We start from the raw sequence: 27,228 nt of genomic DNA on the forward strand, positions 1-27,228 counted from the left end.
CTTTACCTGGGAGACTTAAAAAAAATTATACCTAAACCTTTCTCCACCTGAATCAGAATCTTTTTGAGGGGAGCCTGGGTACCACATTTGGTAAAAGCCACATGATCTGGCACTTGCTGCCTCTCCAGTCAGCTCTGCCACTGCCCTCACCTCCTTGGCTCTGCTCACCCTCATTGGCCAAGTTCAGGGCAGTTGCACGTGCTGCTCGCCTGTCTTGGCTTAAGCATTCCTTCCCTGACCTCCCAGAAGTATACCAAATTGCCCCAACGCACAATCTCCCAGCACCAGACCCTCTCCTCCTTAGCCCATCTTACGGCTGCATTGTGCACTTAGTTGTGAGATCCTTGGATTCATATCTGGCTCCCCATTGAGCTGTGAGTTCCTTGAGATCAGAGGCTGGTGGATTTCTGCTCAGTGTGTCTTCTCTCTAGCTCCAGTGAAGGGCCTGATAATAAGAGGCAATTGGTATTCATATCAAGCATGGAAAGTGAATGACAAGATGGAAGATGACCCAATATTTTCTGTTACAGGCTTTAAGATATATATATATATATATATTTAATATATATTTAATATATATTTAATAATATATATATATATATATATATTTAAAGTTATGTGTCAATCTAAGGAAGTGTCATCATAAAACATTGAACCCCATTTAATCTTAGCTACAGCTCCCCCAGCCAAGCTTCAAAGACCAGCATCATTTGGAGAATAAAATTACAGAACTAATATAACGAGCCATATCCTGTTGAGAGTTATTTTGGGAGGTGCCTACAAAAGGAGGGTTTTCTGCTGCCTTTTCAGTGCCAGGATGGGGCTCCGCAGTTTGAGGCCTCCCTTCAGAGAGATATTTTCTGAAAGAAGAGTTAGGCCACACGGTAACTGCATGCAAAGCTTAGCTCTGCTCTCAGCCTGCTTCCACTGGGGCCTCCCTATTAGTCCGTCAGTTAGTTCATAAATAATATCTCTCCCTAAATCCAGAAATGCAAATTGACCATGACTTCAGTTCACATACTTGTAGCTTAAAACATCAGAGAACTTGAATCTGCCATTAGAGCATGAATCTGCCGTAGCCACTCCCGCAAGCCTTTGAAAAAAGCCAAGTCTGGTCATCTCGAGCAACTAAACTGAAGTGCATAGTAGATGAAGTTAATCCGCAAAACAGAGAACTGGGTTCAGATCCTGCTTCTATCCCTAATTACCAGCGAGAGACCTTAGGCAAGTTACTTAACCTTTCTGTACCTAATTTTTCTTATCCCTAAAAAGGATTAACAAATTCCCATTGTGGCCCAGTGGGTTAAGAACCCAACTTTTATCCATGAGGATGTGGGTTCAATCACTGGCCTTGCTCAGTGAATTAAGGATCCAGGGTTGCCACAAGCTAGGGTGTAGGTCAAAGATGCAGCCCGGATCCCGCATTACTGTGGCTGTGGCATAGGCCAGCTGCTGCAGCTCTGATTTGGCTCCTAGCCTGGGAACTTCCACATGCCGTAGGTGTAGTCCTAAAAAGCAAAAAATAAAAATAAAAAAGGTTTAATATTAATAGCACCATATCTTGTAGGATGGTTTGTGGGCTAAATGAATTACTACACAAGACATTCTTAGAACAGTACCTAGCACACAGTAAGTACCCCATAAATATCTGTTACTATCATTGTTGAGGGCATTTCAAGCACAGCTATAAACAAGAAGGGGTTCTTGGGGAGGTGGCTTTCTTCTCCAAGCCCAAGCCAAGTGCCTTCTCACCCAGTGATCTTGTGCTTAGGGAAGGGAGGACAACCTGCTTTGTCTGAAGCTATAGGGGCACAACTCCAAATTGAATGAGAAGGCCCCATGCCTTTTAACAAAGGGAAGGGATGTGCCAGAAGAAATGCATTTTCACTTGTACTATTGCCACTAGAAAAATGGGACAGGGGGATTATATGACCTACAGATGCCCTCATCTTTTAGTCAAGATGAGTTGGAAGTAAAAGCCATTTCCTGTAGCGCATCACAACGTGGATGCCTAGCATCTGTGTCCCCCTTTGTACAGAGAAGGGCTCTTCTATAGTCTTTACCTAGTTTTGTTTGAGCAGAGGAGAAGCAATAGCACACAAAGGAAAGGCTGCTAAAGGAAGTGGAGGCTGGGATTCTAGGCTTATGTGACCTCTGCCTTCTCCGGACCTCCGTCTCCCCATCTGCTAAGTGCAAAAGATGGATTAAACACCTCCCAGGTTTCCTTCCAAGAGCAAAAGAAAAATACAAAGACTTGAAAAGATTACAGAAAGGGGAATTAAGCCACCTAAAAGAAAGCAAAGGCGGGTGGGACTGTGGGAGAGATGGTAGGTTGGGGACACAGAGATATGTTGTAGGACATAAAGTCATCTGCTATCAGAGTTCCCATCCTGGAGCAGTGGAAATGAATCCGACTAGGATCCATGAGGTTGTGGGTTCAATCTCTCACCTCAGTGGGTTAAGGATCCAGTGTTGCATCTCGGATCTGATGTGGCTGTGGTGTAGGCTGGCAGCTATAGCTCTGATTCAACACCTAACCTGGGAACCTCCATATGTCACAGGTGTGGCCCTGAAAAAGCAAATAAATAAGTAAAAATAAAGTCATCTGTTTCAGACACAAAGGTGTGGGTGACATGAGGAAGCTGGGGGTTGGGATGGAGGGCTGAAGGAGCACTGTAAAGGTTTGTCATAGTCACATTGTCTTGAGAGAGGAATTGTCACACTATCTTGCCTTTGAGAGGAGAATGTGAAGGATATGTATATGTATCCTTCAAATCACACCACTGAAATTGTCAGGAGCATGACTATTCATACTGCAGCTACAGGGATGGGAAAACTAAAAGGCAACTCAGCATAGAGAGACCATGCCCATGCAAACACCCAGAGCCTACATCTTGGGCCACAGGAGATACAGGAACAGATCCCATGATCTGGGTAGCCACTGGTCCAAGGAGGATGAGAGACACAGGAAACACAGTTGAATCCAAGCTGGCACTCGGATCCCAGAGCCATTGGCCAGCCTAGCTCAGTCAAGCCAACTTATAGACCTATGAGTATGAGAATAAAGGATAGTTGTTTTAAGCAACGGAGCTTCAGCATATTTTGTTAGACAGCATACCTATGGTAATGGCAGACTGATATACCACTTTATGTCAGAGGAGTCCAGCACTAGAAAAGGGGGAGAAGGGTAGAGACTGACACTTTTTTTTGTCTTTTTTTGCCTTTTCTATGGCCACTTCCTCCGCATATGGAGGTTCCCAGGCTAGGGGTCTAATTAGAGCTGTAGCCACCAGCCTACACCACAGCTCAGGGCAACGCCGGATCCTTAACCCACTGAGCAAGGGCAGGAATCAAACCCGAAACCTCATGGTTCCTAGTCAGATTCGTTAACCACTGCACCACAACAGGAACTCCAAGTAGACACTGACACTTTTGAGTAACATAGCATTGGGTGTCTCTCTTTTATCTGGTAAGCTAGACTGATTCACTCATTCATTCATTCATTCAAAAGACATCTAATGAACCACTTACTATGTTTTAGACACTGGGAACAATATAGTGAATAAAATTGATGGAAATCCCTGCTTTATGGAGCGTGTATGTTCCAGTATGTGACATGCATTTGCATTTGCTATGGGCTTCCGTGAGCAGAGGGTATGGTTTTAGCATATCTCCACTTCAATGCAGCCAGATTATTTAGATTTGTTTAGCTGCTACAACTCTGGCTTTTAGCCATTCATGTAAACCAACTTAGTTCCTGTCTCTACTTCTCTTTTGAAAGGCATGACTTACCCTGAGTTCCTACTATTTGACAAGCACTAAAACAACATTGTTTTTAGCCATTACAAAATCTTTAGAGCGGTTAACAGCATAGGTTTTCCCCACTCTCTGGAAGGAGAGGGCTCCTAGGAAACCTTTCATAAGCAGAAATGGCAGAAAGCGAAGAAGCAATGACCTTAGGGTGCATCTTGCTAATGGATGCACAAATTAAACTGAGAGAAAGCACAGACGCTCACAGACACAGTTAAAAACTATGGTGGCTGGATGCTGAGACAAAGGGTGAAGTTCCCAGGGAAGGAGCTGGTCGGTTTCACTGTTACAGCTTGGAGTATATGCTGCCTCTATGACGGCTCCTGCAAAGCCAATGTTAAATGCCTTTTTCACTTTTCACTTTTTTTTTTTGGTAAAAGCGAAAATCCTCCTCAGGTTTCTTGTGATTGTAGAAAAAAAGGTACTGATGTAGGTCCTTCATAAGTGAAGGGGCATAAAGGAAACTTTAAAGAAACAGGGAATACCTGTTTTCTCATTATCTAAGGAAACGGAGATGAGAAAGGTGAAGTAATTTATCCATACTCACACAGCTGGGAAAGATCTGGGATTTAAACCAGTCACATATAGCTACAAAGCCCAGTTGTTTTTTGCTGCTGTTGTTTTTTGTTTGTTTTTTGCTTTTTAGGGCTGCTCCGGCAGCATATGGAGGTTCCCAAGCTAGGGGTCAAATTGGAGCTACAGCTGCCAGCCTACGTCACAGCCACAGCCACAGCCACAGCCACAGCAACACCAGATCCAAGCCTCATCTGCAACGTACACCACAGCTCACAGCAATGCCGGATCCTTAACCCACTGAGCAAGGCCAGGGATCAAACCCACAACCTCGTGGTTCCTAGTTGGATTCATTTCTGATGCACCATGATGGGAACTCCACAAAGCCCTATTTTGATAAACCATTGCCTCTCATAAGTTTGGCATTTGCCCTGGAAGTTTCTGGAATAAAAGAAAATATTCTCTAATGTCAGATTGCTTCAGAGTTTAGTGAAAATAGTGGTTTCTAGAGCTACTTCTATTGCTTCATCTTTTCCTACTAAATAAATTAGTTTCTTTTTTTTTCTGATTCATATTCCATGAGCACATGTGGTCTAAGCTAACTAGAAATTCTTCAAATGGCTATATGTCTCAGAACATATAATCCCTGTTAGACCTTGAAATTTCTGATCCAAAATATAATCCCAAACCCCACTCCAAAACTAAACAAAACAAAACATAAAGCAAAATAAAACAACAGTTTTCCCTGGAATAATAATCTTAGAAATCATATAAATAACCAACATTAAAGATGTTGCTTCCGCTCGCCAAATTTGAACAATTAGAGCATTAAAAATAGTGATAATAAACATTGAACAAAACAATAAAAAAAGAATATGGAATTTAAACTTTTATTTGTCTTTTATTTTTTTAGGGCATACCCACAGCACATCGAAGTTCCCGGGCTAGGGGTTACATCAGAGCTGCAGCTGCTGGCCTACACCACAGCCACAGCAACAGCAACGCCAGATCCAAGTCACGTCTGCCACCTACACCACAGCTCACGGCAATGCAGGATCCTTGACACACTGAGTGAGGCCAGGGATTGAACCCACATCTTCATGGATACTAGTCGGGTTCGTTAACTGCTGAGCCACTATGGGAACTCCTAGAGTTAAACTTTTCTATTTTTATTTCTTTTTATTTTTGTCTTTTTTTTTTTTTTTTTTTTTTTTTGCCTTTTATAGGGCTGCTTCCGAAGCATGTGGAGGTTTCTAGGCTAGGGGTCTAATCAGAGCTGTAGCCACCAGCCTATGCCACAGCCACAGCAACTTGGGATCCAAGCCAAGTCTGCAACCTACACCACAACTCATAGCAACGCTGGATCCTTAACCCACTGAGCAAGGCTAGGGATCAAACCCGCAACCTCATGGTTCCTAGTCGGATTCGTTAACCACTGTGCCACTACGGGAACTCCCGACATTTTTTTTTTTAAACAAATAAATGATAATAAATGTAGAATGAATGATATAATCAGAGAAACCACCACTTCTGGAGTTCCTGCCATGGCACAGTGGGTTAATAATCTGGCTTGTCTCTGTGGCATTGCCAGTTCAATCCCCGGACTGGCCCAGTGGGCCAAGCTTCTGATGTTGTCGCAGCAGGTGCAGCTTGGATTTGGAAACTTCCATATGCCATGGGTGTGGCCAAAAGTGAAAAAAAAAAAAGGAAAGAAAGAAAGAAAAGAAAATCATCATTTTGTAACCACTGTTATAATAATGAATGCTTTGAGCAAAGATCGTCAATAGTTGTTAAATCACTGGGTGAAAGACTTGGAGGGAACAGGATATTTTCCAGTCTCCAAGAATTCTCTTTTATTCCTCGTTGATGCCAAAGGGTAAAAAGTACCTTTACAATAGAGAAAGCTGATGGACACCACCTGAACCAGGCAGTAGAAATTTGCATCACCAGTATGGGGCAAATTGATATACAGCTCCTGATGACTTGCTGTAGGAAATCCCTAAAATGTCAAAAGAAATTTATTCAAAGTGCTTGAGCACAAGGAAACAATCTGGCAAGTCCAGGTTGGAGCCATTCAACAGGACAACTGGCCTGGACTCTTTTGAAATGTCAAGTTGTGAAAAACAAACAGGCACAACAGGTGAGGAGACTGCTGTAAATGAAAGGAAACCAAAGAGACATGACAACCAAAGGCAAAACAATGCTACACTGGATCCTTGATTGGATTAAGGAGGATAGGGAAGGCTTTAAAAGACATTTTTGGAAAAACTGGAAAATTTTGGACTGCATTTCAGATAATATTATTTCACTAATGTTAAATTTTGTGTAGGAGTTCCTATCGTGGTGCAGTGGAAACGAATCCAACTAGGAACCTTGAGGTTGCGGGTCCGATCACTGGCCTTGCTCAGTGGGTTAAGGATCTGACGTTGCTGTGAGCTGTGGTGTAGGTTGCAGACGCGGCTCGGATCCTGTGTTGCTGTGGCTGTGGCCTAGGCCGGCAGCTGTAGCTCTGATTAGACCCCTAGCCTGGGAACCTCCATATGCCGAGGGTGCAGCCCTAAAAAAGAAAAGAAAGAAAAAAAAAAGTGTGGATGTAATGATGAGATTGTGTTCTGTAGGAAAATGTCCTTATCCTTAGGAAATGCATGATGAAGTATTTGGAGTGAAGGATCACGTTGTCTGCAATTAACTTTCAAAAGGTTCACCATGTATGTGTAGTGAAGGGGTTCAGAACATGCCTCCCCAAAATATGCCACTTTTTGGCATACAGATAATTTTCAGCTGAAGACAATGGAGGCCCAAAAGACTCAAGAAGAACTTTTTGACCTACCCCTTAACTACCTAAAACAATTTAGATAGGGGTCCTTGCTCAGAGAGAGTATTACCAGAGCTATTACATTCATCTGAACAACCTATTTAGATGACAGGATAACCATCTAATTACCAAACGTCTGTTCTTCTTATTGTTCTGCAACTCACCCTCCTCCCCTGTGAAGCCCCAGCCCCGATCTCCTTCCTTAGCTCAGGATGGCACATAAGCCTCACTGCCCTGCTTGCCCTTGGTCTCAGATTCTTATGGGGGCCCCTATGCATATAATTAAATTTGTTTTCCCCCTGTTTGTCTGTCTTAATTTGATCGTTAGACTAGCCAAAGAACCAAGAAGAGTAGAAGAGAAATTCTTCCTCCCCATCATTAGATAGATAGGTAGATAGATAGATGATTTCAAGTATGAAAGAAAAAAATAAAAGGATAGTGAAAGAAGGCCAAAATTCACGACCATTAATCTAGGTGAAGAATCCATAGATTTCGTTGCTTTTTCTTTCACCTTTATTATAAGTTTGAAAATATTTGGAATAAAAAATGGAGGGAGTAGGGATAAAGGTGTAGGAATAGAAGGTTTCTCCAGTCCTTACTTGCTGGCATTTGAAAAACACCAAGATCTGAAAGAGACTATCCTTGGAATATGTGGTTCTGTCTGAAGCCCTGGGTCAGGTCACGGTCCACACTGCAAACCCACACTGAGTCTAGCGTTTTTGTCGGCACCCTCTGGAGCTGGCCACATGGGGTGCTGGCTCCCCGACTCCTTCCTTGAGTCTGGGACCTTATGAGGATTGTCTGGAGCTGGCTTTGATGGACAGGAGGATATTGAAGCACTGCTGGGAGAGACTGGGAAGGGTGAGTCAGGAAAAGACTGGGAAGGAGATGAGGGGGCAGAGAGATGGGATGCTTGCAGCCAGGAAACAGCTCTGGGAATGTGTGGGAAATGTGGAGGAGGGGAGTCTGGGAAAGGGTGAAGGAGCAGGGGCTTATCTCAAAGCCCTTTAATACAAACACAACAGCGGAAGGCTTATTTGGTCTTGTTTATTTACCTACCACAGGTTCCCACCCGTGCAGTAGGCAGGCTCCGCTTACCTGCATGTCCTCACCGGGCAAATGAGCCTAATTCTTTCCATATTCTTTCATCCAAGCCCTCCTTTCCTTGCAAACAACTGTTCTGCTTCAAGTTAACGTGCCCAAAGGAAGGAACAAGAAACTTTAGAACTGGAATATGTGTGGAGGCAGACTGTAGGAGGGCAAGGGTAAGAACAGGAAGACCATTCAGGAAGCTTTTAGAGTCATCTCAGTGATGGCCGATGGTGGCCTGGACCAGGGGGTGAAAGAGGAAATAGTCTGAGACAGTCGAGTTCTGGATGCCTTTGCAGGCAGAAGTCAAGAGTGTTATATGGCTGCCTTGCCTACCAACGTCCCTTCGGCACTCTCTATCTCCGTGGTTTATATTCTTCTGTAACTGCAGGACTTGGTTCTTAGAGAACAAGGCAGGTTGGAATATGGGCCAATGAAGGCAAGCCCTTCCTTGATCCTGGAAGCACTATTCAAAGAGCATGCCCTTCTGATAAAGATTGGTCAGCAACATCAGAGGGGGTCAGGTCCGGCTCAGTGTTCCACCTTTTCCAGGAAGCCTTACGATGTGATGCCTGCCCCCTGCAAATTCAAGGGCAAGTCTCATCTACAGCAATAATATCCTCCCTGACATAAGTATAGTACTTTACAATCATTTGACACTGTTTGGGGAGCTTTCTCCTAACCCCCATGTTAGATTCTCTGTTCCCATGAACATAGAATTATAATTCTCACAATATTTTATTGTAGATATTGATTATTCCCAACATGTCAGGCTTTCCTTGGGGAACATACACTCATGGGGGGGCATACTAAAAAGAGGAATATTTTCATTCAAATGCTGGAGCAAAAAGCAGAGAAATGGACATGCAAATACATAATCCCATGGTAAGTGCCATGGGAGCTCCTAGGAGGAATGTCTAAATCTGCCTGGATGAGGGAAGGCTTAAATGGGTCTATTTGATCTGGGTTTTGAAAGAAAAAAAAAAGAAAAGGTATTTTTCTAGGAACAGAGCAGAAACGGTTATTAAAGGACAAGGCTGCTGGCTGGCACCTCCAAAGCTGGGTAACCTCGTTTCTAGCTCTGCTGCTGACTCTCCCATCCCACTCAAATCCCAGAAGCTGGCTTCAGGAAATGCAGCAATCAGTCCCAGGACCCTAGGCTTGCTTAGCTCAAAAAGTCAGTGCAGGGGGTTCCCCTTGTGGCGCAGCAGAAACGAATCTGACTAGTATCCAACTTAGTATCCGGGTAAGAAAATTGGGTTCAATCCCTGGTCTCGATCAGTGGGTTGGGATCCTGCATTGCCATGAGCTGTGGTGTGGGATGCAGATGCAGCTCAGATTCTGAGTTGCTGTGTCTGAGGTGTAGGCTGGCAACTGTAGCTCTGATTTGACCCCTAGCCTGGGAATTTCCGTATGCCATGGGTGCAGCTCTAAAAAGACACACACACACACACACACACACACACGTCCATGCAACAGAAGACCCACAGTGCAGACCCAGGTTGTGTTATAAACATCCCTAGAGCTCTCCTACCTTCGTCACCATATACAGTTTAAATATCATCTATATGAAAATGACGTTCATTGGAGGCAATGCTCCACTCTCACCCTTGCACACAGGGGCTCCAATGTTTCATTTCAATCACTGTGTAAAATCTATTTTTGCTACAAATGCAAGAACAATGTGGGTAAAGTGAAGTACTACTTGCTGTGAGAAATGGTGCACCAGGGCAAGGGAGGACCACTGATTTAGTGGAACCCCTAAGAGCTGAACAAACCAGCCAGGACAGTCAACAGTGCTTCTGTCCTCGAGACATGGAGCTGAAGTGCAGCCAAGAGAGGAAGGTTATTCTGTGAGCACTTTCATACCATACTAGGAATTGGAGGTGGGGGAGGGTAGCTATTACTATAAGCAGTTAATGGACAAAAATTAAGTAGAAAAACATAGTGATCACATTTACATTTTAGAAAGATAACAGGCAGCTGTAGGTATTAGGGGAGCAAAGGGTGGAGGCAGCAAGACTGCTTAGAAGGTTAATGAAAAAATACCATTGAGAGATGATGAGGCATCTATCTGGGTAAGAAAATGAAGAGGAGGAAATAGATTTCGAAACTATTTAGGAAATACAGTCATCAAGACCTGCCTGGATGACTAACTGCATGTCGGGGGTGAGAAAATAGGAAGAGGAGAGGATGACTCTTGAGTGTCTGACTTGGGAAAGTATTTGGATGGTGGTTGGAAGAAGAGAAAGAGAGAGGGTGAGAGAAGGAGAATTGTGTGTGTGTGTGTGTGTATGTGTGTGTGTGTGTGTGTGTGAAAAGAGAATTCAGTTTTGCAACTGCTGAACTGACTGTGGGCCACAGGCATAGGTTTCCCGTAGGTAGCTGGATATGTGGTCTGCAATTTAGAAGAAAATACCTGGAAATAGTAATTTGAGGGCCATCAGAGTTTAAAAAGCAAGTAGGAGTGGATAAGGTAACCCCAGGGGACCACAGGAAGAGAGGAGAAAGCTGAGGACACAAACTTAGGCAAAATCAATTTTTTATGGGGCCGTGAACAAGTCTACTTTATTTATTTATTTACTCAGTCATTTCTTGGGCCACTCCTGCAGCCCATATGGAGGTTCCCAGGCTAGGGGATTAATCAGAGCTGCAGCCACCGGCCTACACCAGAGCCACAGGAATGTGGGTTCTGAGCCGCGTCTGTGACCTACACCACAGCTCACAGCAACACCAGATCCTTAACCCACTGAGCAAGGCCAGGGATCAAACCTGCAACCTCATGGTTCCTAGTCGGGTTCCTTAACCACTGAGCCACGACAGGAACTCCTGAAAAAGCCTACTTTAAACTTTAAACACCCCTGGGAGCCTTAGATGTTCTAGCTCAGTTGGAACTACATTTGGCCGCCTATAACAGAAACCTGACTACTTCTTATCCAGAAGGCAGTCTAGCCAGGGCTTAACGAAGCCATCCAATCTCATGCTTCTTCTAGCTCCTTCTGTCCTCATGGTCCTAAAACAGCTGCTCCACCTCAGGCACCAAGCTTGAGTTCCAAGCAGAAAGAAGGAAAAGGGCAAAAGGCATTTGCCAAGCCTCCCCTCTGTTAGCAGAAAAATAATCGTTTTCTGAGAAGCCTCACCCATCAGACTAAAAACCACAACTCATTGGCCAGGATGAACCCAAATATCTCACCACTTGGGTGCCAGGGGGAGATGAGATGTTTTTGTTTTTTAACTTTTTGTGCAGAAATAATTTCAAACTGACAGAAAACGTGCAAAAACAGTGTAAAGAATTCCTGTATAACTCACACAAATCTCGATTCCATATTAACATTCACCACATTGACTTTATCATTTTCTCTCTCATGTACATTGACTCCTAAGTACTTCAGTATGGGCTTCCTTAAAATAAGGATCTTCTCTTACATAACCATAATACAGTGATCACAATCAGAATAGAAACATGGATACAATGCTATTATTTAATCGACAGCTTTTGCCAATTATCTCACTCATGTGCTTTATCACAAAGAAAAATAATATTTTCCAGTCCAGGAACCAATCCAGAATCACGTATTGCATTTTGTTGTCATGGTGCTTGAGTTTACTTTAATCTACAAAGTTCCTCAAACTGCCTTTATCTTTCATGTCGTTGACATTTTTGAAGACCCACAGGCCAGTTACTTGTAGAACATCCCTTATTTGAGTTTGGTGTTTTCTCGTGATTATCGTTACATTATTTTAGGCTACAGAAGTGATGGGATGGCCTTCTCAGGGCATCATATTAGGAGGCAATAATTTTGATATTAACTTCGATCACTTGGTTAGGGTGGTATTCATCAGATTTCCCTAATACAGAGTTACTATTTTACCCTTTGAAATTAAATCAATAAGGCTTTGTGGGTGATGCTTGGAGACTATGTAAATATGTTTCTCATCAAACTTTCTCCTACTTTATTTTATTTAGTATTATTTTTTATTTTTGGCCATGCCCATGGCATGTGGAAGTTCCTGGGCCAGACACTGAACCTGCACCACAGCAGTGACCCAAGCCACTGTAGTGACAACACTGCATCCTTAACCCACTGAGCCATGAAGGAGCACCTCACTAATTTTAGCATTCATTGATGGTCTTGCCTGAAACAATAATATGGTGACTGCAAAATGGTGATTTTTCTAATTTTGTCCTTTATTCTGTTATTATTTTGCCATTGATCATATAGCTCCTACTCCATTTATTTGTTTCAGCATGAACTCATAGATTCCTAGTCTAGTCAATGAGTTATAATCAACAACTATCTTTACATATTTTGATGCTCAATTATTGCAGATTGGCCCATAGGCCCTTTAGGCTGACTTCTGTGTCCTTTCAGCATGTCCCTGTCATCCCTTAAGCATTTTATTTATTTTTATTATTTTTTAACCTTTTTTTTTTGTCTTTTTGCCTTTTCTAGGGCCACTCCCATGGCATATGGAGGTTCCCAGGCTAGGGGTTGAATCAGAGTTGTAGCTGCCAGTCTACACCAGAGCCACAGCAACGTGGGATCCGAGCCGTGTCTTTGACCTACACCGCAGCTCACGGCAACACCTGATCCTTAACCCACTGAGCAAGGCCAGGGATCAAACCCACAACCTCATGGTTCCTAGTCGGATTTGTTAACCACAGCGCCACAACGGGAACTCCTATTTTTTAACTTTTTATGGCTGTGGCAATGACATGTGTACGTTCCCAGACCAGGGATCATTGAACCTGAGCCACAGCAGTGACAATACCGAATCCTTAATCTCTAGGCCACCAGGGAACTCCTTGAGATGATTATCTTTAATAGGGCATATGACTACCTTGATACAATCAGGCTTCTGTTCATCAAGAACAAGGGGAGAACTAGAGGTTCTGTGGGCAACCAGTTGTGTCTACCACACCTAGTTCCTCAGCATCCCAGAGCTGGTGGCTTGCATCCAGGCTGACAGCTTTGCTTTGTTCTAAAAAAACAACCTTGTGCCCACATTCCAAACAGAGCCTTGAGGCCGTGTCATTCTATCCATCCCTTTCCTCACTGTAATCCTTTATTACCATCCAACAAAATGAGTGCTCCTAGGGCCAGGGCCCTTCTTTGCACAACTCCTGGGGTGCTGTTCATATTGTAGACTACGAATAACCTACTCGAGTAGGGGCCAGCAAATTTTTTTTTTTAATAAAGGGCCACATAGTAAATACTTTCAGCCGTGTGGGCCATTGGGGTCTTTGTTGCTACTACTCAACTCAGCCACTGAAGTGTGAAGGCAGCCATAGAAAATCCATAAATGAATTACTGTGGCTGGGATCCAATAACACTTTGATATAAATACCGACATTGAATTCCATATCTTTTTCATGTATCATGAAATATTATTTCAATATAAAGAAACCATTTAAATGTAGAAACCATTCTTAGCACATGGACTTTACAAAAATAGGCAGCTGGTTAGATAAGACTCTAATTGTCCAATCCCTGCCCAGCTCAGCTCAGAGTTGTCATATGCAGTCACCCTACCTCCAGCCTGGTGTCTCCTTCTTTACCCTAAATCTGCAGTCTGCCATCCTGCTCTGGGCTTTCTTTACACCTTCTGCCCCCTTCTTTCTCAAGCCTTTCCCTCTGGGTCCCAGAACCTCCCTATGTTCACTGAATTGTAAATAAACTTCATTTCATTGTTAACCTTCCAGCAAAGCAAACGTAGGAATGGATTCCCTAAGGAACTTTCTTCCTTTGCTGGGTTCTAGAAAGGATACTACTCATTTTTCCCACACCCACGGCATGGGAAGTGGTGTTGGCACTCTCCACATTCTCCCATTCTACTTCTAAACGTTCCTTCTGGAGTTCCTGCTGTGGTGCAACAGGATTGGCCGTCCTCTTGGGAGCACTGGGATACAGGTCCCATCCCCAGCTGGCACAATGGGTCAAGGATCCTGCATTGCCACAGGTGCAGCTTAGGTCACAACTGCAGCTTGGATCTGATCCCTGGGAACTCCACATGCCATGGGGCTCCAAAAAAGAAAAATTAAAAATTAGAAAATAAACCTTCCTTCTTCCACTCTCTTGTAAAACCCCCTCTTTTTGCTTTTTTTTTTTTTTGTCTTTTGTCTTTTCTAGGGCTGCACCCTTGGCATATGGAGGTTCCCAGGCTAGGGGTCGAATCAGAGCTGTAGCTGTCAGCCTACACCACAGCCATAGCAACACCAGATCCGAGTCATGTCTGCAACCTACACCACAGCCATAGCAACACCAGATCCGAGTCATGTCTGCAACCTACACCACAGCTCATGGCAACGCTGGATCCTTAACCCACTGAGCAAGGCCAGGGATCGAACCCGCAACCTCATGGTTCCTAGTCGGATTCATTAACCACGGCGCCACAACAGGAACTCCAAAACCCCCACTTTTCAGCTCTTATTATCTGTCTCTTTGAACAGTAGCTGACGAACACTGAGTTCCTCACAACTGCCAGGAGACAGGTACCATTATCACCATTTTGCCGTGACACAGAGAGCTTAAGTTCACACAGCAAGGCCAGGATTCTAATCCCAGCAGTCCACACTCACTACCAAGATGTTATATGACATTTTGTCTCCAACCATGTACCATGCGGATAACTATCCTCTGTCCTAATCTCAGTATCTGCTGTCAGTTAGGCTCATGGGCAAAAACAGATGCACACATCTTGAGTCCTCTGCAGAGGATTTAAGAGAGGAACTGTTTATAGTGGTGTAGGGCAGTCTTCCTTAGCCATTTTTCATTGTCATCCACCCTAAAGAAAAAATCAATTGACTAGTAACTTTACTAATTAAATTAACTTAATAAAACATTCAGTTCACCCTAAACCAATCCATTCTTTCCCCTATAATGAAAGTTGTCTTTCTATCTGGAAACAGTGGGTGCCTCTAGGACAGGGAACTGAATGGCTGGAAGAGGGTAGGAAGAAGACTTTTCCAGCTTTTGAATGTTGTACAAAATGAATGTATCATTTAAATTTTTTTTTCTTTTTATGACTGTAACCAGCCTAGGGGTTGAATCGGAGCTACAGCTGCCAGCCACAGCTACACGGGATCCAAGCTGTGTCTACACCATAGCTTACGGCAACGCTCAATCCCTGACTCACTGAGCCAGGCCAAGGATCGAACCCACATCCTCATGGATACTAGTTGGATTTGTTTCAGCTGAGCCACAACAGGAACTCCCTCATTTAATTTTTAAGCAAAATGTAAATTTAAAAATTGACCTAGGAATTCCCATTGTGGCTCGGCAGGTTAAGAACCCAACTTGGTATCTATGAGGATGCAGGAGCAATCCCTGGTCATGCTTGGTGGGTTAAGGAATCCAGCATTGTTGCAAGCTGTGGTGTAGTTTGCAGATGCGGCTCGGATCTGGTGTTGCCACAGCTGTGGCGTAGGCTGACAGCTGCAGCTCTAATTGGACCCCTAGCCTGGGAACTTCCATATGCCACAGTTTGGGCTATAAAAAGAAAAAAAAATTGACCAAAAATGCAAATATGGTCATTCTTTCCCAGGCTCAAAACACTTCCATAGCCCATCTGCCTTCATGTTAAAATCCAAGGTCATTCACATCAAGCTCAGCACCCTTCTTTAGCCTCATCTCTCCCACTTTCCACCTTAAACCCTGTGTCCAGACATGTGAATTACTAAAAAGTGAATGCATTCCCTAAGCAACTTTCTTCCTTCGCTGCCAGTTTGCTCATAATGCCATTTTGTATCAGGCACTGGTTTTTGTATACTTGCAGTTTCTACATCCTAGCAGGCAAAGCCTCTTCCTTCCCTCTTCTCTTCTTCCTAGTGAATTCTTCTTCATTCTTCAAGATCCAACTAAAGTAACTTCTCCATACTCCCCTGAGAATAGCTTCTCCACGCCACCACCATAGAGTCAGTGCTTAAGAGCACAGGCTCTGAGCCAGACGTGTGGGTTTAGATCCTAGATTTGTCACACACACCAGTTGTTGGTGACTTTGGGTAAGTTATTAAACCTCAGTGCTTCAGTGTCCTTATTTGTAAAATAGAAATTAAAATACGTAGTTCCTATCTTAGAAGAAGAGTATTCATTCGCCAAATATTTCCTATCTATTCCACATCAAAACAGAAAAAAATTCCTGCCACAGCAGAACTTAGATTTTAAAGTAGGGGCTGTCAAGCTACACCCCCTGAGCCAACTTGAGTGACCTGTTTTATAAATAAAGTTTCATTGGAACATGACCACACCCATTCACTTACCTATTGTCTGTGGCCACTTTCCCTGCTGCAGTGGTTGAGCTATGTGGTTGCCATGTAAATCACAGGGCCTGCAGAGCTGAAACTATTTACCCTTAAGAGAACATTTATTGTCAAGAAAAAGTTTTTAACCCCTGCTCTGGTGAGAGTGAGTTCTATACGTAAAGTGTTCAAAATGAAATGTAAAAATATTGCCTGGTACTTGGGAAAGCAGCAGGTGCCAGCAGTATTAATGTTATTGCTTACTCTAATAATAAACACTTAACACAGGTACTCGGTAAAAATTTTTGCTGAATAAATGAATAAACAGCAAGGTAAAGAGGAACCAGAAGTTGGGATTGTGGAAGCTGCTAGAGGAAGTGTTTCAAGAAGATGGAAGTGGTCAGCTAGGTTAGGTAACAAATCAATACTGAAGAAAGACCGGCAGATTTAGCAATCAGATGGAGTGACCTAACCCCGGAGTAGCTTGTGTGAAGTGGTGAGGACAAAAGCGAGACTATGGTGGGTTTAGGAAGGAGTGGAAATGAGGAAGAAGTGATAGGAAGGTAGAGATTATACAGCTGTGTGACAGCAGGTCGTGAGATAAAAATGAACACATTTAGTCTGTTACCTGAATTTTTAAAAATTTGCTAGCCAAAAATATCAGATTTGATACACTGATGGCTTTTCTGCTCAACACTAAGCTGTTTGGTGTTGGGTAAAATGTCATTGGTTAAAATTCAAGTCCAGAACGAGAAGCCAGACTTCAGACAGACCCTTCAAGTCCAGACCATCAAAAGATTGATGACGATGTTGATGATTATAAAGTCATGTTTGTTTCTTTTGTGCTGTTTTCATTGTGTGATCTTAACTGGTTTGAAATGAGAACTTCCATGCAAACAGTGGTATAAGTTTGCCTACAGAATATTTAGTGTAATCGCAAAACAAAAACCACATAGGCATATTTTTTGTTCATTCTATAAACGTTTACATAATTTGCATGGACTATACATTCTGATAGATACAGATATGTGTGTATTGAACTTTGCTTGGCCATTGCTTTCCCTCTAGAAACTTATGATTTAGTTGGTGAAAAAGGCTAGTTCCAATAAGTTCAGTATTTGTGATAAATCTAAGGTATTAGTTTAGATGGGTTACAGCAGGGGCTCAAAAGAATAACATAATTTATATGAAACTATTTTGCCAGCTGTCAACTATTTGCCAATTATTTTTACATCTATACATATGTACATTAAGACTAAAGAGAATGCTATCAGCTCCTAGCTGCTTTCTAGAAAATGTGTATGAGATATTTAGGACTCAGAACACATGCATATTATTACTGAGAGGTTTTTTTAAAGAGTATATTTAGCATGATCCTATTTTTATTTTTTAATTAAAAATTTTTTTTTGTCTTTTTAGGGCTATACCTGTGCAATATGGAGGTTCCCAGACTAGGGGTCCAATCAGAGCTGTAGCCGCCAGCCTACACCACAGCCACAGCAACGCCAGATATGAGCTGCATCTGTGACCTACACCACAGCTCACTGGATCCTTAACCCACTGAACAAGGCCACATCCTCATGGATACTAATTGGGTTGGTTAACCACTGAGCCACGACAGGAATACCTAATCCTATTTTTATTTACAAATACACTATATTTTATTAAAATATATACTGTATTTAGAAAAAAAGTCTATAAAGATACACATTCAGAATATTAACAGTGGTTAATACCTGGGAAGTGAGATTACTCGGATATTATTTTTTTTTGTTATACTTTTTTGCACTTTTTGTTTTTAGGGCTGCACCTGTGGCATATGTAAGTTCCCAGACTAGGGGTGGAATCAGAGCTGCAGCCACAGTAAGGCTGGATCCAAACTGCATCTACAACCTATGATGCAGCTTGCAGCAACATAGGATGCTTAACCCACTGAGCGAGGCCAGGGATAGAACCCGCATCCTCAGGGATCCCAGTCAGGTTCTTAACCTGCTGAGCCACAAATGGGAACCCCCATTTTTTGCACTTTAAATGTTTGTACAATGAATATAACTTACTTTTATAATCACAAATAACAACAGAACAAAACCATTGAGTTTTAACCACCACATATCACAAGTATACAACTTGTGTGCTTAATAAGTTAGAGGTTTTTATGTTTTTCAGACTGTACAATGTTTTGTTGTTATAAAAATAGCCACAAAATTTTCTCCACCTACAAATCTGAGCAGGTGACATCTCAAAGAAACTTGTCTAGATGTTAACTCTGTTGGTTAGTCTTCTTCTTCAGGGTGGCAAATCAACCAGACACCTGCTGTTGAATCACTGGGATTTACTTAAAACAGGGAGTGCTGGGCTCATAAGCAGTCATTCAGAAGGGCACATTCTCTGATGTCATGGAGCAAAATGCACTCTCAGAGGGAAAGAAAGAAGGCAAGCTATGGTGACTTGTCATTTGTTTACTCAGTAAATTTTACAGGGTACCCATTATGTGCCAGCATGACCCTTTTTAAGGAAGAGAGAAGAAGATGTGGTCCCTGCTCTGTGCGTTTACAGTCTAGTGGGAAGTTATTGAATTACAATAGTTGTAAAGAGGATTGGGGCAGAAGACAAGCGTGCACATGAGAGGAGCCCCTAGCCCAGCTAAAGGAATATGAGAGAAGCCTCCCTGGAACCAGTGACACCCCACAGTGGTCTGAAGAAGAGTACTTGGTTGCCTCTCCTGGCATCATGGGGAAATGTCCAGCCTACAGGACATGTCACCCTACACATTATCTGCTTCTCTTCTCTGATTTACTGTTTTTCTGTTTTTCTCTTCTTTTCTGCACTGACTTTGCCCACCTGTCAGTACATCTGGGATCTGGTGAAAGGACCACAGGAAATTCTTGCAGCAAACTGAAGGTTTCTATTTCAGATCCTTCCACCACCATTATTCCCACAATCATGACCACCTCCACCATTAGCCCCACCACCATCACTTCCACCAGCACATCACTATTACCTTCATCACCGCCTCTCAACATCTCCATCAGCACCTCCCCCATCATGAGCACCACCTCCGAGACCATCAGCAAAGTATACATGTGAGCCTTGCTTTAGTCTCCCTATGATGTCTAAAATCTGAACTGTAAAATGAACAAATAAAGGAGGGATTATTTGCTTTTCCAAATTATTCAATCTATAGCAAACTTAAATAGTTAATTTTCCCTAGTGTTTTTTTTACATGTGTGGGGTTTAAAAAAAAAAACAAAAAACCATTTTAATTTGGAGTCCCCATCGTGGCTCAGTGGTTAACGAATCCGACTAGGAACCATGAGGTTGCGGGTTCGGTCCCTGGCCTTGCTCAGTGGGTTAAGGATCCAGCATTGCCATGAGCTATGGTGTAGGTTGCAGACGCGGCTCTGATCCCGAGTAGCTGTGTCTGTGGTGTAGGCTGGTGGCTACAGCTCCAATTGGACCCCTAGCCTGGGAACCTCCACATGCCTCGGAAGCGGCCCTATAAAAGGCAAAAAGACAAAGAAAATAAATTAAAAATAAATAAAATTTTAAAAAAGCATTTTAATTGCCTAGATCTCTTTAAGAATATACCTGTTTTGAGAAGTCAGTCATATCAGAGACAGGATATTCATGCTGAGAAAGAAGAGAAAGTATAATAGGTTTGTAAGTTCTCTTTATTTGCTAAATTATTAAGAAGCGTTTTATAGCATGTACAAATGTATTAAACATTAAGCAGTTTTAGCTACTTGGCCATAAATCAGTGACTGTAAAGGCAGAAGTCAATTCTATCAATAGTAGTCCTACACATAAGTCGTATGCTTATGTATAAATATATAGTACTTATATGAACATATATGCTATATGTTTATATACTGATAGTTTATGTGTATATTTTATAATATATTTATCATGTTTGTATAAATAAATATATAACACGTATATATGTGATCGATATATATTATTATTATAAATATCCTTCTCTAATTGTGAAATTTGGGTTACAGACTGAAGGAGGCTATAAAAATGTTTACAAATTCCTCTCATCCTTATATGCACCTCCCATGTGACTTCACTCCTCTTCTTGTCAAGAAGAAGTGTCTATGTCTCCTTGACTTATCCTATGCTTCTTGACTTTTGACTTGGGCTTGGCTGTGTGAATTCTTTGGCTAACGAGATAGTCTTAGCAAATGTGATGCAAGCCGAGGCTTGAAAAATGCATGCACTTTGGGGTTTGCCCTTTTGCTGATCTGGGAACTGTGCTACCGCAGCCATGTGATCTAATCCGGGCAGGCCTGCTGGAGGATAACAGATCGTGTGGCACAGAGATAAGTGAGTCCAGTTTAGGCCCTGCTACACCAGTCAGCTTGCCAATCACAAGATATGTGAGAGACCACCCAGACCATCCAACCCCGCTAAGCAGGCCAAAGCCAGAGCAGTCACCCAGCTGAAAGACCAGAGACTCATGAGAAATGATAAAAGGTTTATTCTTTTAAGCCACAAAGTTTGTGGTGTTTTGTTGCACAGCAAAAGCTAACTGACACAAGGACACACGTCTTACTATCTTACTGAGTTTCGTTTTCCTCTTTTCCTTCTACCCACTCCAAATAACTTGAGTAAAACATTTGGTTTATTGGAGACACAGTTGCCACAAACATACGATCTTTCATTTTCTTCCAATTCTAAAAGCTCATATTCTCTCATATTATGAAGCTTTCTTTCTCAGTTATGATTTTTACAGAAGAAAGGTGCTGGAGAATAAAGGTAGTAAAAGTGGGACACGAGGTTAAGAGGGAGAAGGGAGCTGGAGATGTGAAATAAGGTGCTGCCAATGGAATGCTGAGGCCAAAAATAGAGGTTGGTACAGCTTATTAAATGTTGACTAACTTCCTGGGAGAAGTTTGCTCTGTTAAATCAGAATCGCTATGAAACTCCCTGGCACTGACCCAAGATGTCCCTATATTAAAACTGCAAAACGTACGATCTAGAATTCCCTTATGTTCCATTCCTTAGTTCCTCTCAATCTTTTTCACTATCCTAAATATGGCTTTCTATTTTCATAGTTAGAATTTTTTTTTTTTTCTATTACAGAAGCCCAATGTGATCGAAAAAAATCCAGCTCATCCTCAAGCTGCAGGCAAGGTTGAATCCAGTTGCTCCACTGATGTCCTCAGAGAACTGTCCTTCCATCTCTGGCTTTAGGTTCTGCTTTCCTAAGTTCTAGCCTCCCTGTATCCCTCAATCCCTGACCTATTTTGTGGGTCCCACAGTTGAGTGGTGACAATGGTTTATTGGTGATCAAGCCCTCCTCCTGTTACTCTAATTATGTTAAAGGCACTAAGATCCATCCAATTTCCCAAGTCAAAAACTTGGAACTTATCCCAGACCTCTCCATTAGCCTCCACATCTAATAGATCATAAAGCCGAGTCATTTCCATCCCATCTGTGTCTTTGAAATTAGTTTTCCCTCTCCATGGCCAATGCCGTTGTCTTTGTCATGCATTGTTATTCCTGTCATGGAAGAAGAACATTTCTCCCTAACCAGTCTTTGCTTTGCTTCCTGCAAGCCATCCTCTCTGCCTGGAGTAATCTATGAAAAATGTAAATCTGAGTCCTCCTTAAAATGTTTGGTTACTTGGGAGTTCCCGTTGTGGCTCAGTGGTTAACGACTCTGACTAGGAACCATGAGGTTGTGGGTTCCATCCCTGGCCTCGCTCAAGGGGTTAAGGATCTGGCGTTGCCGTGAGCTGTAGTGTAGGTCGCAGACGCAGCTCGGGTCTGGCGTTGCTGTGGCTCTGATGTAAGCCGGTGGCTACAGCTCCATTCGACCCCTAGCCTGGGAACCTCCATATGCTGAGGGAGCAGCCCTAGAAAAGACAAAAAAAAAAAAAAAGTTTGGTTACTTGTATAAGCTGTTCCATAAATGGAGGGTACCAACGTGATCCCATCTGGTGATTGTTCTAGTGGATCACTTGAACCTCAGCTGCCCTGTTAGCAGAGAGCCTCCGTTTCTTAAGTTGAGTTCTCCAGAAACCAAGCCAGAGCTGGGGATATATGTTGTTATTTTAGGGGCTTCATTGCTTCCTCGACACTGGGCTGTGGCTGACCTCACTATCATCCATCCTGTTTGGCCCAAATATAAATCTTTTCTTGGGAGACTGAGGATTGGTGTCTTTCTTCCCAAGATGCCAGGGGCTCTCATGTAAAATGCTGTCTACCTACTACCAAGCTCTGGCTACCTGGGATCTCAGAAAGGGACCTGGATCCCAGTCACAAAGGATTCTTTTATGTCAGAGGTCAAACAAAAATACTTACAGGAGGCAGAAGCCTGACAGACAGAGCAGCCACCACTCAGCAACAATCAACTGCTACCAAGCAGAATTTGGCACCCACAGGCCCCATTTCTTTGGAGTTCTTTCAGGAGAAGCCCCAAATCCTGATTTTTATGTGAAATATTCTGATTTTAAACTGTTAGCCTGATTTTTTAAAAGAGCAGGCAAAACATAATTTGTCTGGGGCCTTATCTGACCCAGGGGCTATCAATTTGTAAATCCCAGAACAATAAATGACCACTTACCCCATATATGCATAACTATGGGGCTACTGCAAGGAGCTGGGACTGGACTACAGCTCAGCTGGGAACCCACTACAAAAGGTTACAGGACTTCAAGACAGTTTAACCTCCTTTAGCCTGGCCAGTGCTGCCTCCCAGACCTGCCCTCCTCCTAGGCCTCTGGGCACACTGTCATACCTTAGGCCCTCTGGCTTCACTGGGCTGTCAGTTATCCTGCCTTCCTTCAAGATTTGGCTCAAACACCCCCTTCCTCTGGTAGCCTTTCTTTCGCTGATCTCTGCCTTCTTTCCAGCTTACCCCATGGTTTAGAGCAGTTACCCCACTGCCCTAATGTTTTCTTTACAGGCCTGTGGCCCCACCTGGCTGAACTTCTAGAGGGTAGGACCCTGAGTTCACTCATTGCTGTATCTCTATAGCCTCATAGAGCACCTGGCACTTTAAATGCAGATTGGAGGAATGGGCCTCCAGTTTGAAAAATAATGACCTTTGCCTCTCCCTTGGCAGAAATGCATTTGCGAAGAACTGGTATTTTAATTTTGAGAAAATAAGTTGGGAAACTTGGTGTTTAAGAGAAGGGGAAGCACAACATTGTAAGACAACTATACTCCAATACATTTTTTTTTAAGAGAGTGAGAGAAGGGGAGCGGGGTGTGACCTCTGCCTACTGTCATTTTTAAAATGACCCCGCATTTGTAAAATACAGATGGAAAGAATAAGTTTTTATACTCCTTAGCTTTGGCCATAGCTGAGACATCTAAGAAGAATTCTAGAACAAGAGAATGGCTAAACTGATCCGTTTTTCTTTTCTTCCTGACCTCGAAGGTCCCCAGGGCTCTTACAGACGGGGATGCTTGCCACCAACTCAGAATGAAACAGAGTCGAAGGCCTTTCAAAGGAGAGCAAGCAACCACCACCCCAAAGACCCTTTGCATAGAGTTGTAAACCATAGCGTTGCAAACTGAAACTCCAGAGGCAAACCCTACGCGGTTACCTTTTCTCGACAAGGTTGCTCGGCCTTGTCAATCATTTTCTGCTTTCTCTCCCTCCCAGATGCGCGCACACATATACACGAGTTGCCGTGGACCGCTGCCTTGACTGTGAGCCTCTCTCCTACCTGAAGTGGAGCACCTCAGGAAGCAGCGAGGTTGGCGTCTCATTCATAATACATGAACTCTGGGGGAGGAGGGAGGCAGGGACAAGAGCCTTTCATCTCTGCTATTTAAAAATCCCAGGCTTGCAGCTGAAAGGGAAAATGACCTGGGAGTGAACGCAACTGGGATGAAGAATCCACGATAACGGGACCAAAGCGCGCGTCAGCGGCCAGCCCGCTGGCTATTTATACCGCGCAGATTATGCAATCCTGCTACAGCCATTCATGCCGGATTGGGACGCTGCGCGCCGGGGCGGGGGAGCAGGGGCATTATTCCCTGGCGCCGGGTCAGTTTCTAAGTTTGCATCATCCCCTTCATTACGAGAGAGTTTGGGTTTCCATTCCTGCCGGCGGGTCAAGAGGGAGGCAGCCGGGCTGCAAACTCGCTTGGCACAGCCTGGCACACATGACTGCTTATTTAAACAGAATAATAAAGGCACCCGAGCGCCCGGGGCGCGGCCAAGCGGCGCGCAAGGCTGGGCTCCCGGCAGACCGGAAGGAACTGATAAAGCGGGTGCTAATGACACCCGCGCCCTCCCGGGTCGGAAGTGTCCTCCGAGCGCGGATCATTGAGAAATACTGAAGGGGCAGAATGGGGGTGAGGTGAGGACAGGCGGGGCGCAGCTGCGTACTGGGCGGGGAAAGGGGGAGCCGTGGCAGTCGTTGGTGCTCCCGCGGGCCGCGGCCGGGCGGCACAAACCTTAGGGCACAATCCTCTCCCAAAAGATCCCTACCCTGACCCCCACCGGTGGGGGGGGGGGGGACGGGAGAAAGATTACTACCAGTTCACGCCGGCTAGATCTGCACTCCCCACCCTACCAGACCCTGACGGGCGAGAAGCTGGAGGACGCAGAGAGGGGGTAAAAGACAAGAAAGAGAGAGAGAATTGCTGAGAAGGAGAAAATGTCTGCTGCCCCCCGAGTCATTGCCGAGCGGGGATTGCGGCCCGCTTCCGACTGAAACGAGACCTGCGGGTCTACTGAGCATGCCCGTCCCGCGGCCGCCGAGCGTCGCTCCGGTTCCGAGCTCCGGGCTTTCCTGGCGGCCAACGAGGTGGAGTCGGGAGGGGGGTGCGCCCCAGCCCTGGGCTCTGGTGGAGAGGCGGGTTGGTGGGGGTCCTACTAGGGGCTCCGGGTTAGCGTGAAGTTGTGAGTAGATCAACATTACTTTTGAAGCTGTACGAGACAACCTTGATTTGACCGTGTTCAGAGCTGCTTGCCCCTGTTTTGCTGGTCGTGGGGGAGAGACAGGGATGTGGGTATTTCGTTCTTTAAGCAATGTCGCTAAGTTAAAGCCCTGAATCCGTGATAGCCCTGGTAACAAACAATCTAGTAGATTTTGCTTTGGGTTTTTTAAAAATATTTATTTATTTATTTATTTATTTTGGTCTTTAAAGGGCCGCACCCGCGGCATCTGGATGTTCCCAGGCTAGGGGTCTAATCGGAGGTGTAGCAGCTGGCCTACACCATAGCCACAGCAACGCGGGATCCGAACTGCATCTGAGACCTACACCACAGCTCATGGCAACGCCGGATCCTTAACCCACTGAGCGAGGCCAGGGATCCGACCAGCCACTTCATGGTTCCTAGTCGGATTCGTTTCGCTGCGCCACAACGGGGAACTCCTAATCCAGTAGATTTTGATAACGTCCTGATATTCAGATCAGTAAACATCTGAGTTACTCTTCCAATACCGCCATTTATTCTTGAAGCTGCAGGAGTCACAGTAATTGATGGGGAGGACCAAAGGTGACCAGCAAGGTACATTTTTATCATAAGGCCACTTTTGGGTAATTAACTAGGCAGAAGACAATCTTAAGTTGTTGTTGTTGTTGTTTTTAGGAGAAACAAAGGGCCAGGAGTGGAAAGGAGAGCCTTTGGTAATCCATCAGTTAGAGGGAAGAAAGTGTTGCCACTAATCTCCTATTTGCAGCTGTGACTTCACTTTATAAAAGCCATTTAATTCTCCCAACAACCCTATGTTGTGGATATTATCCTGGCACTACAGACATTGCACCCAAGGCTCAGAGAACCTAAGGACCTGCTGCAGTCTTTCTGCAGAACATCTAAGTGGGGATGTGGTAGCTCCTGGACTTTACAACGTTTTCTTTTGCTCCTCTGGCTGCCTGGTCTCCAGGTTGGGCCATTTAGTGCTATTAGCAGGGCCTGGATGACTGAGTTGTAATGACACAGATTCAGCTTGCCTACCTTGCAGAAATTAACAATCATTTCACCTGCCACCGTGCCATTTGAGCACTTTTAAACTGGAGAGTGAAGCCAAAGAGATGCCCATTGGTTGGATAATTTTGAAATGGACAAATGTCCATGTTCAGCAGTGACTGAGTGGGAACTCTTTCAAACATTGTTGAGAAAAGCAACAGTGGGCAAAGGTGAGAATTGGGTAGATGTTTTAGCCTTATGAGGATTTAGATAATGAAGTCTTGCTTTGTTTAGTGCTTTCTCATAGATTCTCAGTGGTCTAAAAAACTGAGAAGGACAAGTGTGGCTTTGTTATCCCTATTTCTCAAAGAAACCAGAGGATCGCTAAGCCTCATGCAGGGTCTCAGGGCTGCTAGGAGAAAACCAGAAACCAGGTGTGCCTCCCCTGTCTAGTCCTCTTTTTACCACCACACCAGCACTCATCATCAGAGGTGTGTGAACCCCAATCCATGTCCACAAAGATCATGATTGTGAAAAGCACAAAGTCTAGGGTTAACCACTAATTTTTCCTTGACTCAGAGTGAAACTCTTACTATCTTTGGCGGACTTGTGGCTCTCCAAATGCATAGATATACCCTTTAGGTATACTATACTTGAGGCATATACTTAATCTCTTAATTTTTTCAGTGGTTGCTATTACATTAAAAATTTCTGTGTTGGAGTTCCCGTCGTGGCTCAGTGGTTAACGAATCCAACCAGGAACCATGAGGTTGCAGGTTCGATCCCTGGCCTTGCACAGTGGTTAATGATCCAGCATTGCCATGAGCTGTGGTGTAGGTTGCAGACATGGCTCTGATCCCGCATTGCTGTGGCTCTGGTGTAGGC

At 43.9% G+C, this 27,228-nt stretch overlaps 1 protein-coding gene across 2 annotated transcripts in view; it reads left to right on the plus strand.

Moving 5' to 3' along the window:
- The first annotated feature begins 24,708 nt into the window (after window positions 1-24,708).
- The window catches only part of SPRED2 (sprouty related EVH1 domain containing 2), a 125,623-nt gene continuing 123,103 nt past the window's right edge, over window positions 24,709-27,228 (plus strand). The window contains exon 1 of one of the 2 annotated variants that reach the window (XM_047781922.1): window positions 24,709-24,787. The gene's annotated coding sequence lies outside the window, so the exon portion shown is untranslated. Of the gene's footprint in view, window positions 24,788-24,859; window positions 25,238-27,228 lie in introns of those variants that run through there. The other variant, XM_047781921.1, reaches the window with a different exon arrangement.

The sequence above is a fragment of the Phacochoerus africanus genome, chromosome 5, assembly GCF_016906955.1.
Source record: "Phacochoerus africanus isolate WHEZ1 chromosome 5, ROS_Pafr_v1, whole genome shotgun sequence".
Classification (NCBI taxonomy): domain Eukaryota; kingdom Metazoa; phylum Chordata; class Mammalia; order Artiodactyla; family Suidae; genus Phacochoerus; species Phacochoerus africanus.